Raw genomic sequence first — 14781 nt, forward strand, 5'->3', positions numbered from 1 at the left:
TCAGGCACCCAGTATTGTCCTCCCACTCACAGTTTTCTTTCCTCGTCTGGGTTCTTTATATACTTTCAAAGGATGCAGGTGTGCTGGTGCTAATTACAGCCTTCAGAGTGCTAATTAGGCAATCGACTGAACCGTGTGCACCTGCATGTGAATGCATGCTCAGCTGATCACCCTAATTCACACCCTGGAGTCTCTCTGCCAAACCACCACACACACTTACACCCTGAATTGGCCTCAGTGCATATTTATTTATTTAAAAAGGCATAATCATCACGGACACTCCTACACCACACAAATGCTCACTTCCAGCAATAATTTAAGTTCTTATGAATGACTGGCTCTCTCTTCTGTTGGGGCTCCCAAAATACAGGCATGCACTAAGTATATTTCAAAACACAAAGTTGATATATCTTGTCTCTACCTTACCATCACTCCATTTCGTATTTGTGAAGTCAATATGCAAAGGCGGGTTTACTGGTACATTATAAAAGTGCTATTGGGAACTCTAATATTTCAATGATATGATCACTATTGTACATAGAATGTATGATTAATTAAAGATACTTATGAAGATAATAATACACTATGCAAAAATAAAGGTGATGTCCAAAAGTATTAAAAAAAAGACACCTCACGTTTACCAACTGTTACCCACTGCCTGAATCTAATGCCATTCATTGCTGACCATGCACAACTGTCGATCAGACAGGATCTGCAGCTCTGTACAAAAACTCAGTGTCCTTTTCAAGGTGATAATACTTCATATGGGATCTGTTATCTTAAAATGGATTATGAGAGATGTGCAGAATTAAAGAATAAGAGCTGATGACAAGCTACTTGAAGAATTGTACTCTTTTGGGCAGACAATGACGGTCAGTACAATCCATTTTTTTTTCCTAATCTAATTTTAATATGTATTATTGTACTTAAAAAATAAAATTTCCTTACCCACAATTATACCTTAGTCTCTCTTTAAAGATAAAGGTAGAAATTTTTTGTGCTAAAATGATTTGAAGTAAGCATTTGTAGGCCTCATACCCAAACAACTGGAGTGTCCACTAATTAAATGATAGACATACTGTGTACTGTATGTGGTATGTGTGTATATTTATTTATTTATTTATTCATAGAGCTTCTGCAGAATGCCAAATTCCGTCCCATCAACAAATAAAGTCTATATATCTACAACATGTACAGTATACATGGTATAGATAACAAAAGAGAAGAGAAAAATAATTATTTAAATGCCCTGTATCACATCCAGCAACCTTAAAAAAACTAATACTGTTCCAGTGTGATGATGAGATGTCACCTGCTGCACTCGGTCTCAATCCCGGTGGTTCATTGTGTGGTGGGTGTGGCAAAGCGCTATGAGTGCATGCTCCCTGCCTCCTCCTCCTCTATCTCATCTATTTATGTAAAAAAAAAAATAATTAAGTAAAGGTAAATAAATTATTACCAAAATTAGTGGAGGATATAAGATCATGCAAACTCCAGTTTGAATTTAAAAGTGAATTAATGTAGAGGGGATTTATTTATAATGAAAGTTTTAAATCTAGGCAATGTGATGTTCCGAGTGAGAAAAATGATTTGCTATCTATACATATTTAATATGGGATAAGACAATTCCATGTGCTGATGAGGACAACTCATTATTGAATGAATTATTATTGAAAAGTATTATTAATAGAATTGTTTACTAAATACACTGGTTTGCAAATAGAAAAAAAAAATTTTCACTAACGTCAAAAATTTTAGGTGTCTTAGAAGATTTGAGGGTGCTGAATCAAAACCTGGCAACATAATTGCTTTATCACATTTTATTGAGAGATGAAAATTTTAAATATAAAAAATCAAAGTTACATCATAAATACATTATAAGTTAGAACTTGCAAAAAACTAAATCAAAAATACAAATAATGAATAAAACTGGTCACAATGTCAGTCCATCCAGGAGAGAGAATTGTGTTTCCCTGTGACTTTTCCAGTGTCTCCGTCTCTGAGTTTATAGTATGCAATATAAATGAACAAGGATAGTTAAATAAAGAGCAGAAGATTTTAACTATGCCTCAGTCTTAGGCAAAGGGAAAATGACAAATTTGTACTTATGTACTATATTGATTTTTACTTGTTTGGAAATTTTTATTCCACCAAGAAACTCTTCTAAACCAGAATTTTTGTGATGAGACAGAATTATTTTTCACTTAAACAAGTTTCTTACCATTAGAATTTAATAGTAGTAAACAAAACTTAATATTAAAGAATTCAATTAAACCATTCTATACAGTAGGAAGTTGCAAAAATAATAAATCCCTCTTGTCAGTAACTAATTTTTATCAATTCCTTACTACATTAGTGTAATACTAATTATTAGATTGTACAGGCAGCCATGGTAATAACCATTACTGTTCTTTCCATCCAAACATCCTATCTTTGGGTTATGTTATGATCCACTGTGTTTAAAGTGAATTATTTTCTTCTATTATCTACCCTTGCCTGCACCTCTAGCAACAACGGACTGCCATTTGCGTATATATACATTAAGTCCCCCAAATAGGAATGAGTTCCGTTCTGAGAGCGCGTTCACAAGTCCAATTTGTTTGTAAGTCCAAATGCACCCAACTAATACAATGCTACCCCCAACCCTCAACTGGTATAGAAAACATGTACAACAACAGCGAGGGTTTTGCGCTCCACCTACCGCCAGACATGCAAACTAACTTATGCGGTGCCACAAAATTTAAAACTAGGCTACATACTTTTGAATTTTTCACTTATTTAAATATTTTTTTAACTTATTGGACATGACTGTTCGCATCTTTGAAAGTCCATAACTTGAAGGTTTCTATGTTGGGGACTTACTGTAACTGTAATTTTTTCTCAATAACATCTCTTGAAATAAATGTATTCCAACTGCCATAACATGTTGGCCTTAGTGTACCAACCTTGGTGTTTCGGAATGTTTTGTTTTGTTTTTTAAGAAATAAAGAATTTTCTTCCTCATATACATTAATGAATAAAAACTTAAAATTTAAGATAATTACTTATGTCATAAAAAAAACCTTTTAATCAGACTAAATTGTAATTGGAATAGTTGCCGGTGATACAAATGCTTTAAAATAGCTCTCTGTCCAAATATCAATTATTACACACGTAAATAAGCACACCTATAAATCACTATGGTAGATAGGATTTAATCCACAAATACAGTACCCCTGTTTGATTTTTTGCACTCTTGCCCATGTGCTATGATATTGTCGAAGGATGTTACTATATTGTATAGACATTAGATATATCAGTTTTGGCTGCTGTGTTAGGCAAATTCTTTTATAATTTCAATAAAACATTTGCTATAGACTATTTCATTCAATCAAACATTCTGCAAAAAGAATATGCATACACATATTGGTTGATTCATTTTCTATTCCACCTTAGATCTGAATTACTTGATTTATGACTAACTACTAAATAATAAAACACTAAGTTCTGTGTATCCAGTCCTTTTGAGCAATCTGATTGGTCAGTTTGGCTTTGGGGATGCAACGAAAGAGGAAGTGTGAGTGTGAGACATGCGAGAAGGTGGTAAAGTCACATGCTAGAGACCGATTCACCTTCAAACACAGAAAGTATAAAACTGGAAGGAGTCTGAAAAGCAGACTTTACAGATCACACTTAGGAAAGGGAGAGCCAGAGAAAAAAAGGCAGGCAAATAGTAGTTGGTTTCATTTCTCATCATTCTCAATGAAAAATGACTCTCTTATTTTCATTTCCTTTTCTTATTTTAAATGGCTTTAAAATTATCATTTTTATGAAGTATTTTAACCTTGTTGATGTTTAGTTTTGCCATTAAGGGCAACAACCACTTACACACTAACCTAGCTGCAGTTTTGGGCAATGGCACATGTCCATCTACTTAAAACTATGAAGTGTAAGTTAAATAAAACTCTATTGTATTTAATAAATAATTTAATAAAACATCTCTTTGTTCCTAAACAAAGCATTAAAATTGCATGTTAAATTTATGTTGGATCTAAAGGACTACAGCTAAAAGGGTGTTGGTTGTGGTATAATTATAGAAAGTGGGGTAGTAAGACAACTCCATACAGTGTATTACAGTACATCAGGTCATCCTAAAATTGGCAGTTTAAAATCAAATACAATCTGAAGAAAAGAATCTTGAGGAGAAAGAATGCATGGCATATGTTTAAACCTTATAAAATTCAAAGGTGATTCATACCATGCATTTGTCTGGTTAACTTACTGTATATTTACATTCCTGCTATTCAACTATCCAAGTCTTAAGGACAGCGAGAATACGAAACATCCACACTAACACTGACCAGGGCTGGGATTCATATTACTATCCATCCATCCATCCATTGTCTAACCCGCTGAATCCGAATACAGGGTCACGGGGGTCTGCTGAAGCCAATCCCAGCCAACACAGGGCACAAGGCAGGAACCAATCCTGGGCAGGGTGCCAACCCACCGCAGTCATATTACTATATTACCTCAAAATTGTTGAAGAATTAAAATAGATAATTTCAGTATTGAATGACCCGATTACTTACATCGGATGTGATGTCTTAGAAGAGAATTTGAAAACTGAAAAGTTTTTCAGCACTGTACATCTTTTCCCTATACTATCTTATGTTGTACAAAAACATGAACCACATCACCAAGGCCCCATCATTTTATTTTACGGTGTTATCTCATTTTGCTCAAGAGCTATATTTAGGTAGTACGAGGTTCTTGCTCTACTCCAGATTTCTGCAAGTTCAAATCAGAGTGAAATGTCATGCTGCACTCACTGTATGTAACAATCACAAAAATACAATTTCATTATACTGGCTAAACCTTGTGTTTGTAAAGGAGTTGCACCAGTTCACTGAGCTTTCTAATAAAATGAACTGTATTTGCATATTATGGTCTACAAGGTTTTTTTTATTAGCTACTTCTCAGTGTAATTAGTTTACATGAGGCTCATACAACATTACAGACATGAAATTCAATATTATTTTTTTCTCATGGGTGAGTGATGCTAGAATGCTTGATTTTCCAGAATTAGTTTCTGTTGTTAGAATCAATAAAAGAAGAAAGCAGCAATATCCTAGAAAAAGGAAACCATCTAATTTTAGCTAATTGAAAATATGGTTTTGTTTGCATGTTCTCCAAAAAATGTAATTCAATTATTTAAATTAGAATACTACTAATATGAAAAGACAATATGGTATTTGAGACACAGTTCAATAAATCACATTACCTTTTCCTGTAAAGACCTACTGAAGTTGTAAAGTATTTAAAATTTCAAAAATGCTGTAAGGAAAGGCCATTTTTTTAACATGTTTAGAGTTTTTTTGCCTTTTGGTAAACTCCATTTTAATAATTACTTATGCATTGGTGGGTGGAATCAAAATCGTCCCACTGTCTGTTTTAGTGTTGTACAGTGACAAAGTACAAAAACTTCATTACTAAAAATGGTTTGAGAATATTTTTACTTTACTTAACCGTAAACTTTTGTATCTGCTTTGACTTTTACTTTACTACATTTTCGAAAGCAAAATTCTTTTATTCTACTATGTTTTGCTAGACACATTCATTACTGTAATATTAGATGAGAAAACCAGAAAGGCACCATTTTACACCTTGCCGCAGCCCACTGAACGGGGCAGGGCTGGATCTTTGGGGTGGGGCTGGATGATGGTGATGTGTATTTATAGTCTCTGACATTCTTGAAGCAAACACTGAGCTCAGATGCTGTCCTTATTACAGCCTCCAAAGAGAGCAGGTCTGGATTTCGAAAATTTGCATTGCCAGTCTCTGTTACAGAGTTTCCAGGCTGGGGGAATTCCACCATTTTGAGGATTAATCAGGGCCATGGGGGGAAATGGAGTGAAGGATTTCATGAAGGGAAAATATCAGGGATATGTTTAAAGTGAATTACTTTCCTATGTAAACAGGCCTCCATACTTTCCACATTTTAACACAACATCAAATGCCTCATGAAAGCATCACTTGGCAGTTTTCAGTATATTAGATATTGCAACAATCACCTGTCATTGCTCTTTCTCCTCATCTCAAAATTCATGTATAAATAGGAGTCTTAGTGGTTTGGGATTGATGGGTAATCTTATTTTGACATGTTTATTTCGCCCCAGAATGTACTACCTGTTTTTTTTTTTTTAACTTTATTAACACAATTCAGACTTTCACCTTACAATGAAAACAAATCTAGACCTAATATTAGCCTGCAGAGTTTTGTGAAGTTATCTGTTTAATTTTCCAAAATTGGAATCGAATTTCAATATGTTTCATTACAACAATTACCATTTGAAATAACAACTCTTGAAGTGTAAAGCTACAGGCAAAGATTCAGCATAAGTACTGAACCACAGCTTTATTGTTTAAATGATTACCTTTGCTTTTCTGAAATGTTTCGTCTTGTGATAAAATTGAGATTACATATCATGGCTTGAAATAGCAGGCAAGTAATTTTTATTTATAAAGCACAAATATTATGTTCACCAAAGTGCTGTACATAAAAAGATAAAAGGCTAGAAAAAAGGACAACAAAGTTACAAACCATATAGTCATTAGCACAGACAACTTAAGTATAAAAACAGGCTTCTAGGCAGACTTGAAAGCTAATGAAGAAAGTTGTGATTTGAGTCTACACTTAATAACAGTAAGAGAAGGAGCAGCTCTAACAGTGAAAGGTAAGCTCTTGCACAATCTTGGGGCAGCAACTGCGAAAGCACAACCCCCCTTACATTTTAACCAAGATCATGGACTGAGATCTTGCATTCACAATATCATCCTTAGAAAATATAGTTGTACTTATTAAAAACTGACAGCTTCTGACATTGAGTGTTGACCTTGTAGATAATGCTTCTATTATTTGGGGGACAGCTTAAGACTTTATTGTGAGTTTTAGTTATGAGGGCACATGAAAGGACAAGAAAATGTAAGCTAAATACTAGCCACCTTTATATCAGGGAATTACAATAATAATTATGTTGAAATCAGAATGCTGAACCAAATATCATTGTCAAAAACCCTAAATCAGAAGTCAAAGAACCCAAAAGTTTCAGACAAAGCGAATTAGGTTTAAACCAAGACTCTTTTAGGAGAAATCAGCAATCTTGGATGGCATAAGACACACAGTGTTGGTTTTTAAAATGTTGAGCTAGTGACCTCAGCGTGTGTGATTTCGGAGAGTCACATGTCCAGCAATCGAGTGTCATGTCCTGGCAACATAACCTGTGGCACCCTTTCAGAAAACAAAAATACAAACCTAACAAAATTGTTTCTGATGAATTTCTTCCTTTATCCCTGTATCTAATAGTCTAATATACTGTTGATAAGAGTAGATATTTTAGTCATGGTCTTGGTATATGTTCTAACAACCATCAATGCATCCTCACTTGTGTCAACTCCTCCATTGACATCTGGACTAAGTATTCTTTTTCTCATTTTTGTCTTACCATTATCAAAATGAATACTGTTCTACATACTAATTTTTTTAAACTCTATGCTTTTACTTTCTTCTCCTACTAAATATGTCACTGACTTCCAGGTTTTTGTAGAACAAGAGGATACCTGGGGCCTCATGCATAACGGCATGTGTAGAATTCACACTAAAACATCGCATACGGACAAAAGCGGAAATGTGCATACACACAAACAAATCCAGATGCATAAATCTGTGCGTACACCAACTTCCACATCTTCCGCTACATAAATCCCAGTCAGCGTGAAAAGTAATGCACGCGCATGCACCTGCCGCCACTCCTCAAGTCCTTCCAGAATTATGCCTCTTCGAATATGCAATTCAATATAAATAGCCCTTAAGCTCAGCGTTCTGTGATAAGACAATGGCTAAAGCACAGGGGGAAAATAGAAGAATTTCAACAAATACCAAGTGGAGACAAGAAAAACATACTATTTGTTGGTTTAAACAGTGATATAAACAACAAAAGGAAGTTGATCAAATGACATAGAGTGTCGGAAAGTGTCGGAAGTTCAAGTTCACAAAATTGCACAGTGCCCAAAATAAAAAAGAACTTGTCAGATGTCAAAGTTGTTGTGAAAAGACGAGTCGTAGCCCACTGTCTAAGTGTAATATGGAAACCTATTTGGGTACAGAAAAAAGAAAAAAAATCTGCACACAGTAGGAAAAAAAGCTTGAAATGTTAACTTTAATCTCGAAATTTCCACTTTAATCACGTTATTTATTTTATCATTAAAGCACTTGATGGAGTGATTGATTGTGTTTATAGTTCTTGGGATGAAACTGTTTCTGAACTGCGAGGTACCTACAGGAAAGGCTCTGAAGTGTTTGTCGTATGAGAGCAGTTCAAATAGACAGCATGGCTGAGACAGCGTGTGCTAGATACTGCATACCGATAATTCTCTTTCCGATCAGCTGCTGTAGTGCTGTGATTCCACACTCAGATACAGTGTGATAAATACTCTGAGTGGTGCTAAAGCAGCTATGATATTTGGAATAGTTTGGCCATTCCGTGGACCATTATATTGTTAAAGATTAATTACAATCAGATGCCTTAAACTAATAAACAATATGCGGTTAATTTCAATGTATTTGATAGAGCTGCATCAGGGAAGTGGATCTTAAAAAGAAAAGGAAACCACACTGGAACAAAAGCACTGCTTTGACCCTGGATGCCGGCAGTTTGCAAAACCGAGCGGAGAACTTGCGTACCCCAGGCATTGAACTGGCGTGAAAAGGTGTGTGGCTTTACGCCAAGTTTGGTTTTTATACATCATAATGTGCATACTCACCGTTTATACATGAGGCCCCTGATCTTCAGCATTAAGCTCCGAGACAAATTGAGTGCTGGGGTCACTTCCTGACCTTGAATTTTACCGTTGGGCTTTGATCCACTGCCCCATTTGGTCATGGCATTGTCCTTCCCCCCCGAGTTCTGCTGAACACATTAGAATCCATGATCACATCTGCCTTTCCCTTTAAGGTATTCTGTGTGTCTTCCTAAACAGTAATCTTGCAAAACTCTCCACAGGGCCTATCCTGTCATAAGTCATCAACAACTTTCACTGTGTGGAAAAGCATGTTGCACCTTCTGAAATATGGGTATACTCTCATCCCCATTTTTCATCACCCGTTGTCTTATTGGATGGCTGATACTGTATGTTTCTCTTTGGCAGCAAATGGGGATTAGTGTACTTGGGAATTTATTTTATTGCTTAGGACTCAAGATGTTCCACTATTTAAACATCCATTTTAATTTTTGTAGCATGACTTTTTATTCTACTTACAACTGCAATCAGTGTTAAGAACATGTGTGATTTAACTAATAGCTCCTCCACGACCTCATCCCCTGTACTCTCTACCTTGTTCTTTATCATCAAGAAAAAATGTTTCCATACTCTACTTATTAAAATGTGGGTTGTTTTTAGTTTTATGACAGTCTCTTTCCATTTTACCTCTTCTTATTCTGTTTTCAATCTATTAAAAAAATTGATCACAAACAAAAAATTGAAACACTGGAGAAGTGATGACTACACCATCCTCATTATTAAAATAGTAAACCCAATTGTGACTATAATAATTATCTATATATATAATTGACTAAGTCGCCCGACCATGGGATATGCCCGACAAAGCCCTGCCCACTATCTCTAACCCTCCTCCCGCGTAATGGGATACGCACAACAGAGCCCCACCCGCATCCACCCTCACTTTTGAGGCATGTGCACTGCCTGCTCATGTGCCCGTATGCAACACCTCACCAAACACAGCCTCAGTCGCTTTTGTCTCTGCTACAGTCCACATGCACCTCTGAGCCACATTGACTTTTCATTGTTCTTTTCTATATATGTATAATCGACCAAGTCGCCCGACCATGGGGTATGCACGACAGAGCCCCGCCCGCCAACTCTAACCCTCCTCCCGCGTCATGGGGTATGCACGACAGAGCCCCGCCCATCAACTCTAACCTTCCTCCCACGTCCACCCTCGCTCTCGAGGCATGCGCACTGCCTGCTCATGTGCCCGCCCCCAACACCTCACCAAACACATGTTTACACGCTGCATACAGCAATTCCCATCTGCGGCAAACTTGCTTCTTCGATGGTTCTGCAGGAACAGGGAAAACCTTTGTCTACAAAACCCTGATTCATACCATCAGAGCTAGGAAGCTAGGACCATCGTCCTGCTTCCACCTCAAAACCGGTCCCGCCCACACGCAGCCGACACGGCATTCCTTGATTCCTATTTGTCCTCTTTCAAACCCCTCCCCATGCTGCCAGCAGCTCCTCTTCAAAACTGGTCCTGCCCACACACAGCCGACACGTCATTTCTCGCCAAGCTTCTCAAGTACGCTTATAAATGAAAGCAAACTCTACATGCAGCGAAAATTTACTTCTCCAGCTAGATTCCATGCTCAGAACCATCAAACCCTTCGCTAAATCATACAAACACATGCATGAAATCGCTCAGTCCAATCCAACAGCATCTGTATGAATGCTTTTCGAGGAAAACCCTAGGCAGGATTTACAACGATACAATGCCCTGACATGTCACACCAATGTTGCAGCGATTTTCATCGGAGAAGATGGTGAACCGCCTGCCGAAAAGCACATTTGCATCTGTCCCATAGGCAACTCATGTAAACAAATTTCCACGCTCAATATGAATTGCGATCCTATGGTTTACCCACTTTTATTCCCTTACGGACACATTGGCTGGCACAAAGATTTACAACATGTTCCCGATAAAAGAACTGACAAGCGAAGAAGGCTTACTCAATGCCAATTTTACGCATACAGATTAGCAATGAGGAATACATTTAGTATTTTGCACTCCAGCGGCGAACTATTCCGACAGTACGTTGTAGATGCGTATGTTAAAAAAGAGGGCGCGCGTCTCAACTATCTCAGATTTAATCAACAAGATTTGCGTGTGGAACAATACAAAGGACTGTCAGACACACTGCAAGCAAACGCTGAAAATAACAATGTACATGTAGACAAAATGATCATATTACCGTCCACATTTCCAGGAAATCCAAGATACATTCAACAAAACTATCAGGATGCCATGGCCATAGTACGTAAATTTGGACAGCCTCATTTATTTATCACTTTCACATGTAATTCTAAATGCACTGTCGGATACCCAAAGACCGGAGCACAGACCTGATATTGTAGTTACGAGTCTTTTGGATTAAGCTGCAGGAATTACTTAGAGACATTCTACAACAACGTCTTTTTGAGGTTGTTATTGATTATATTTACATAATCGAATTTCAGAATCGCAGCCTTCCTCATACCCACATGCTGTTTACGCTTCACAATAATTCTAACAACCAGTCTTCAGCCACGGTCAGTTGTACATGGCTTTTTCTAGGATTAGATCTTTCGACTCATTATCTGTTGTCACCACCAAAACACCTATTCACAACTGCGTCTTTGAAGAAGTATTTATATCTTCTTGATTTCTGAATTCCTTTCTCACCGTTTTCCGTTCCTATTTTTACACCGCCGTATGCTATGGCAGGCTTTGGCTAGTAAATATTATTTGGAATGGAATCATCTAAAATTTTAACTTAATACAACTAAAACATATTGTGCATTGTTGAGGCCTTTCAATATGGGTTTTATGCTTACATCAATACAGCCAATTACTAAATCATGGAAACAGCACGGAATTTTTTCATTTTTTAATGGCATGTTAAATCATCAGGATTTAAGTGTTGACTTAACTGTATGGTCTTCTTAATTTTTGTCATTTTATTTAACAAGATAATTGAATTCATCTTCTTAATTCTGACACTTTGGAGTAGCAGTCTTGATTGACAGAACAGCAGCTTCAAAGAAAAAATCAAAATCAAACTCCTTTCAGTTTTGCATGCTGTATCTTTAAATTGCAGGTTGTGTCAGAAGAATTTTTGTACATTTACTCATTGCTATTCTTTGGAAAAACAAATCAAGTGGTCCTGTTACAATGAAATTCAACACTTCTGTTTCATATTGTCAAGGTGTAAAATGATTCAATTTGAAGGCATTATTACTGTTTACCGGATATATATTTAACTGCATAGCTTCTTAGGCATGAGTAGATTAAGTAATGGAAGCATTATGAGGGGATATGTTCTGGGAAGGCTTCGTTATAGAAGCTGTGCAGTTGTTGGATTTCTTTATCATAACAAGCAATTAGATCTGTAGTGTAGTTGAGGGAATGTGTCAGATCGGGTGAATGTTACCTTATCTATTGCCTATTCCTTTCAAAAGTGGGAGAGACATTTCTGTCAGTGTTTCCTCCATTATATCAATCTGTCTATTGAGTTCATCAGTATTTGATATGATTTAGAGGCCATGCACATAACATCATGGTGTTCTTCTGTAACAGTGTCACATTCTTCTGCTTCTTTTCATATCTGTAAAACTACATTGACAGTTTTAAATATTAAGACTGTAAAGTTTGCAATAAATTCAATAGAAAGACACAAAAGTTTATTTTCAAATCTGTGAGTATATCAAATTGCTACTTTTGGTTCCTTGATGAAATTCATTTAAGATTACTTTTCTGTATATTTTATTTAGACAGTTTATTAACTCTCTGTCTTTTCAGTTTTGGCCTAATCTGATCTTTTCCAGGTCTGATTCTTTTAAATGCAATACTGTGTGATAGAAAATGTTTGAAAGGGAGTTGACAATCTTTTTTTTCCAAACTAAGATAAACAAAACATTTACAGAGCTCTTCACAGTTAAGACAACACCATAATGGAAAAACAAATCTAAATGCTTGCTGAATGTAACAAACAAGAATCTAAAAAGAAAGGAAGTGTCCTCCCCTCCTAACACTATAACTCATAAGCTAATTTATTTTACATACTGTACATACATACATTCATAAGCTTGACTAAGCTAATGCAGGTCCATTATGGCCACAGAGTATCCACAATTATTAGTGCATTTTTTTACAGTATACTTTTAAAATTCATAGTTAAAACATTTAATACATATGTGCAAATCCACAAAAAACTAACTACAATAGAGTTTAATTGCATGCAAGCTTTTTATTGCACTTTTTTGGTATTTTTTTATACTTGGCAGATACTTTTAAACTTGGTAACTTACAAAATTAGCATATACTTCAATAGTTCTTGCTATGTATTGGACAGACAGGCTGAGGCAGGAAGAGAACTGACCGTTTTTTAAAGTCTAACTCCCTAACCACCACACATCACTTCTGACTTATTTTTTCTGACTTACAGTATTGTAGAAGTGTCATTAATGAAAATTCCTTGTGTATGCTACAATGGAGCTGTTGATAATCTGGTGTACTGATGTCATCCTTGATTGGGAGAGCAGATGAAATCCCAGGTTTTGCTGAGTATTGCATGCTACTTCTTTGATTTTGCTATCAACTAAGAGGCCTTGAAGGAACAGCTTTTTTCTGTATAGAAGGGTTCCTTTGTGAAAATTAAATATACTACAATAAATTCAAATATATGTGGACATGCCTTTCTATGTAGTTTAGCTTTATGTTTTAAAGATTATATCTGAAATGTAAGTAAACATATATTTCCTCTTCTATATTATAACAACAACATTTATTTATATAGCAAATTTTCATACAAAAAATGTAGCTCAAAGTGCTACATTTCCAAACACATTTCCAAATACATTGTAGAGAAGACATGCAATAGACTGTATGTCTAGACCAAAAACAAATTATTCATGGGTAATCTTTTTACCTGGAAAACACTAAACACAATTCTTCCTAATGGTTCCAATTTATCTGAAACTCCCTGTAACTCACTAAAAGTATTCCAAGCCACAAGCATATCTAGGCTTCAATTTACAGCTTCACTACTTATAAGTACTTATTCTTGGTTAATGAGGTTTATAATTTCTGCTTTGCCACCATGCAGTTTGCTCTAAAACATGTGTCAATATGAGAAACACCTAGGTGATATCAACTGGACGTATGCTGTATTGATCCATCCATCCTCCAGACTCACTTATCTAGGTCATAGGCGGAGGAAAGCTGAAGCCCATCCCAGCAATCCTTTGGTCCAAGGCAGGAATAAACCCTGTAAAGGACTGCAATATACAAAAATGATACATATTTTAAAATACAGTATTTTCTGAAATATATATATATTATATTCTGAAATATTGCACAGTATATTATAACTAAAATTTGTAGTATTTTTAAAATACATAATATTCTAAAATATGTCAATGTCAATCTATACTAATAAAAGGCAAAGCCCTCACTGACTGACTGACTGACTGACTGACTCACTCATCACTAATTCTCCAACTTCCCATGTAGGTAGAAGGCTGAAATTTGGCAGGCTCATTCCTAACAGCTTGCTTACAAAAGTTGGGCAGGTTTCATTTTGAAATTCTACGCGTAATGGTCATAACTGGAAGCTATTTTTCTACATATACTGTAATGGATTTGAGCTCAAAAGCCGTGGGTGGCGGAGTTTCATGTGACATCATCACGCCTCCCACGTAATCACGTTAACTGACTGTCAATGCAGTACGTAGAAAACCAGGAATAGCTCCAAAAAGCGCTGAAGAAAACATGCATTATATAATTCAGAAGGCAGTGAAACAATAAGAAGCGAGCGAGTGACATATACAACCATATTCAGGAGTGCTGCTACTTCGGAAACAAAGCATGGTGTAAACCTAAAGTTTAAATTAAGTTCATAGACAGGCTGCCGTTGGCATTTGTCATGCCCACGGGTAATGCGGGAAACAAGATTAATAAGAGGACGC

This window comes from Polypterus senegalus, chromosome 1, assembly GCF_016835505.1.
Source record: "Polypterus senegalus isolate Bchr_013 chromosome 1, ASM1683550v1, whole genome shotgun sequence".
In the NCBI taxonomy this organism is placed as follows: domain Eukaryota; kingdom Metazoa; phylum Chordata; class Cladistia; order Polypteriformes; family Polypteridae; genus Polypterus; species Polypterus senegalus.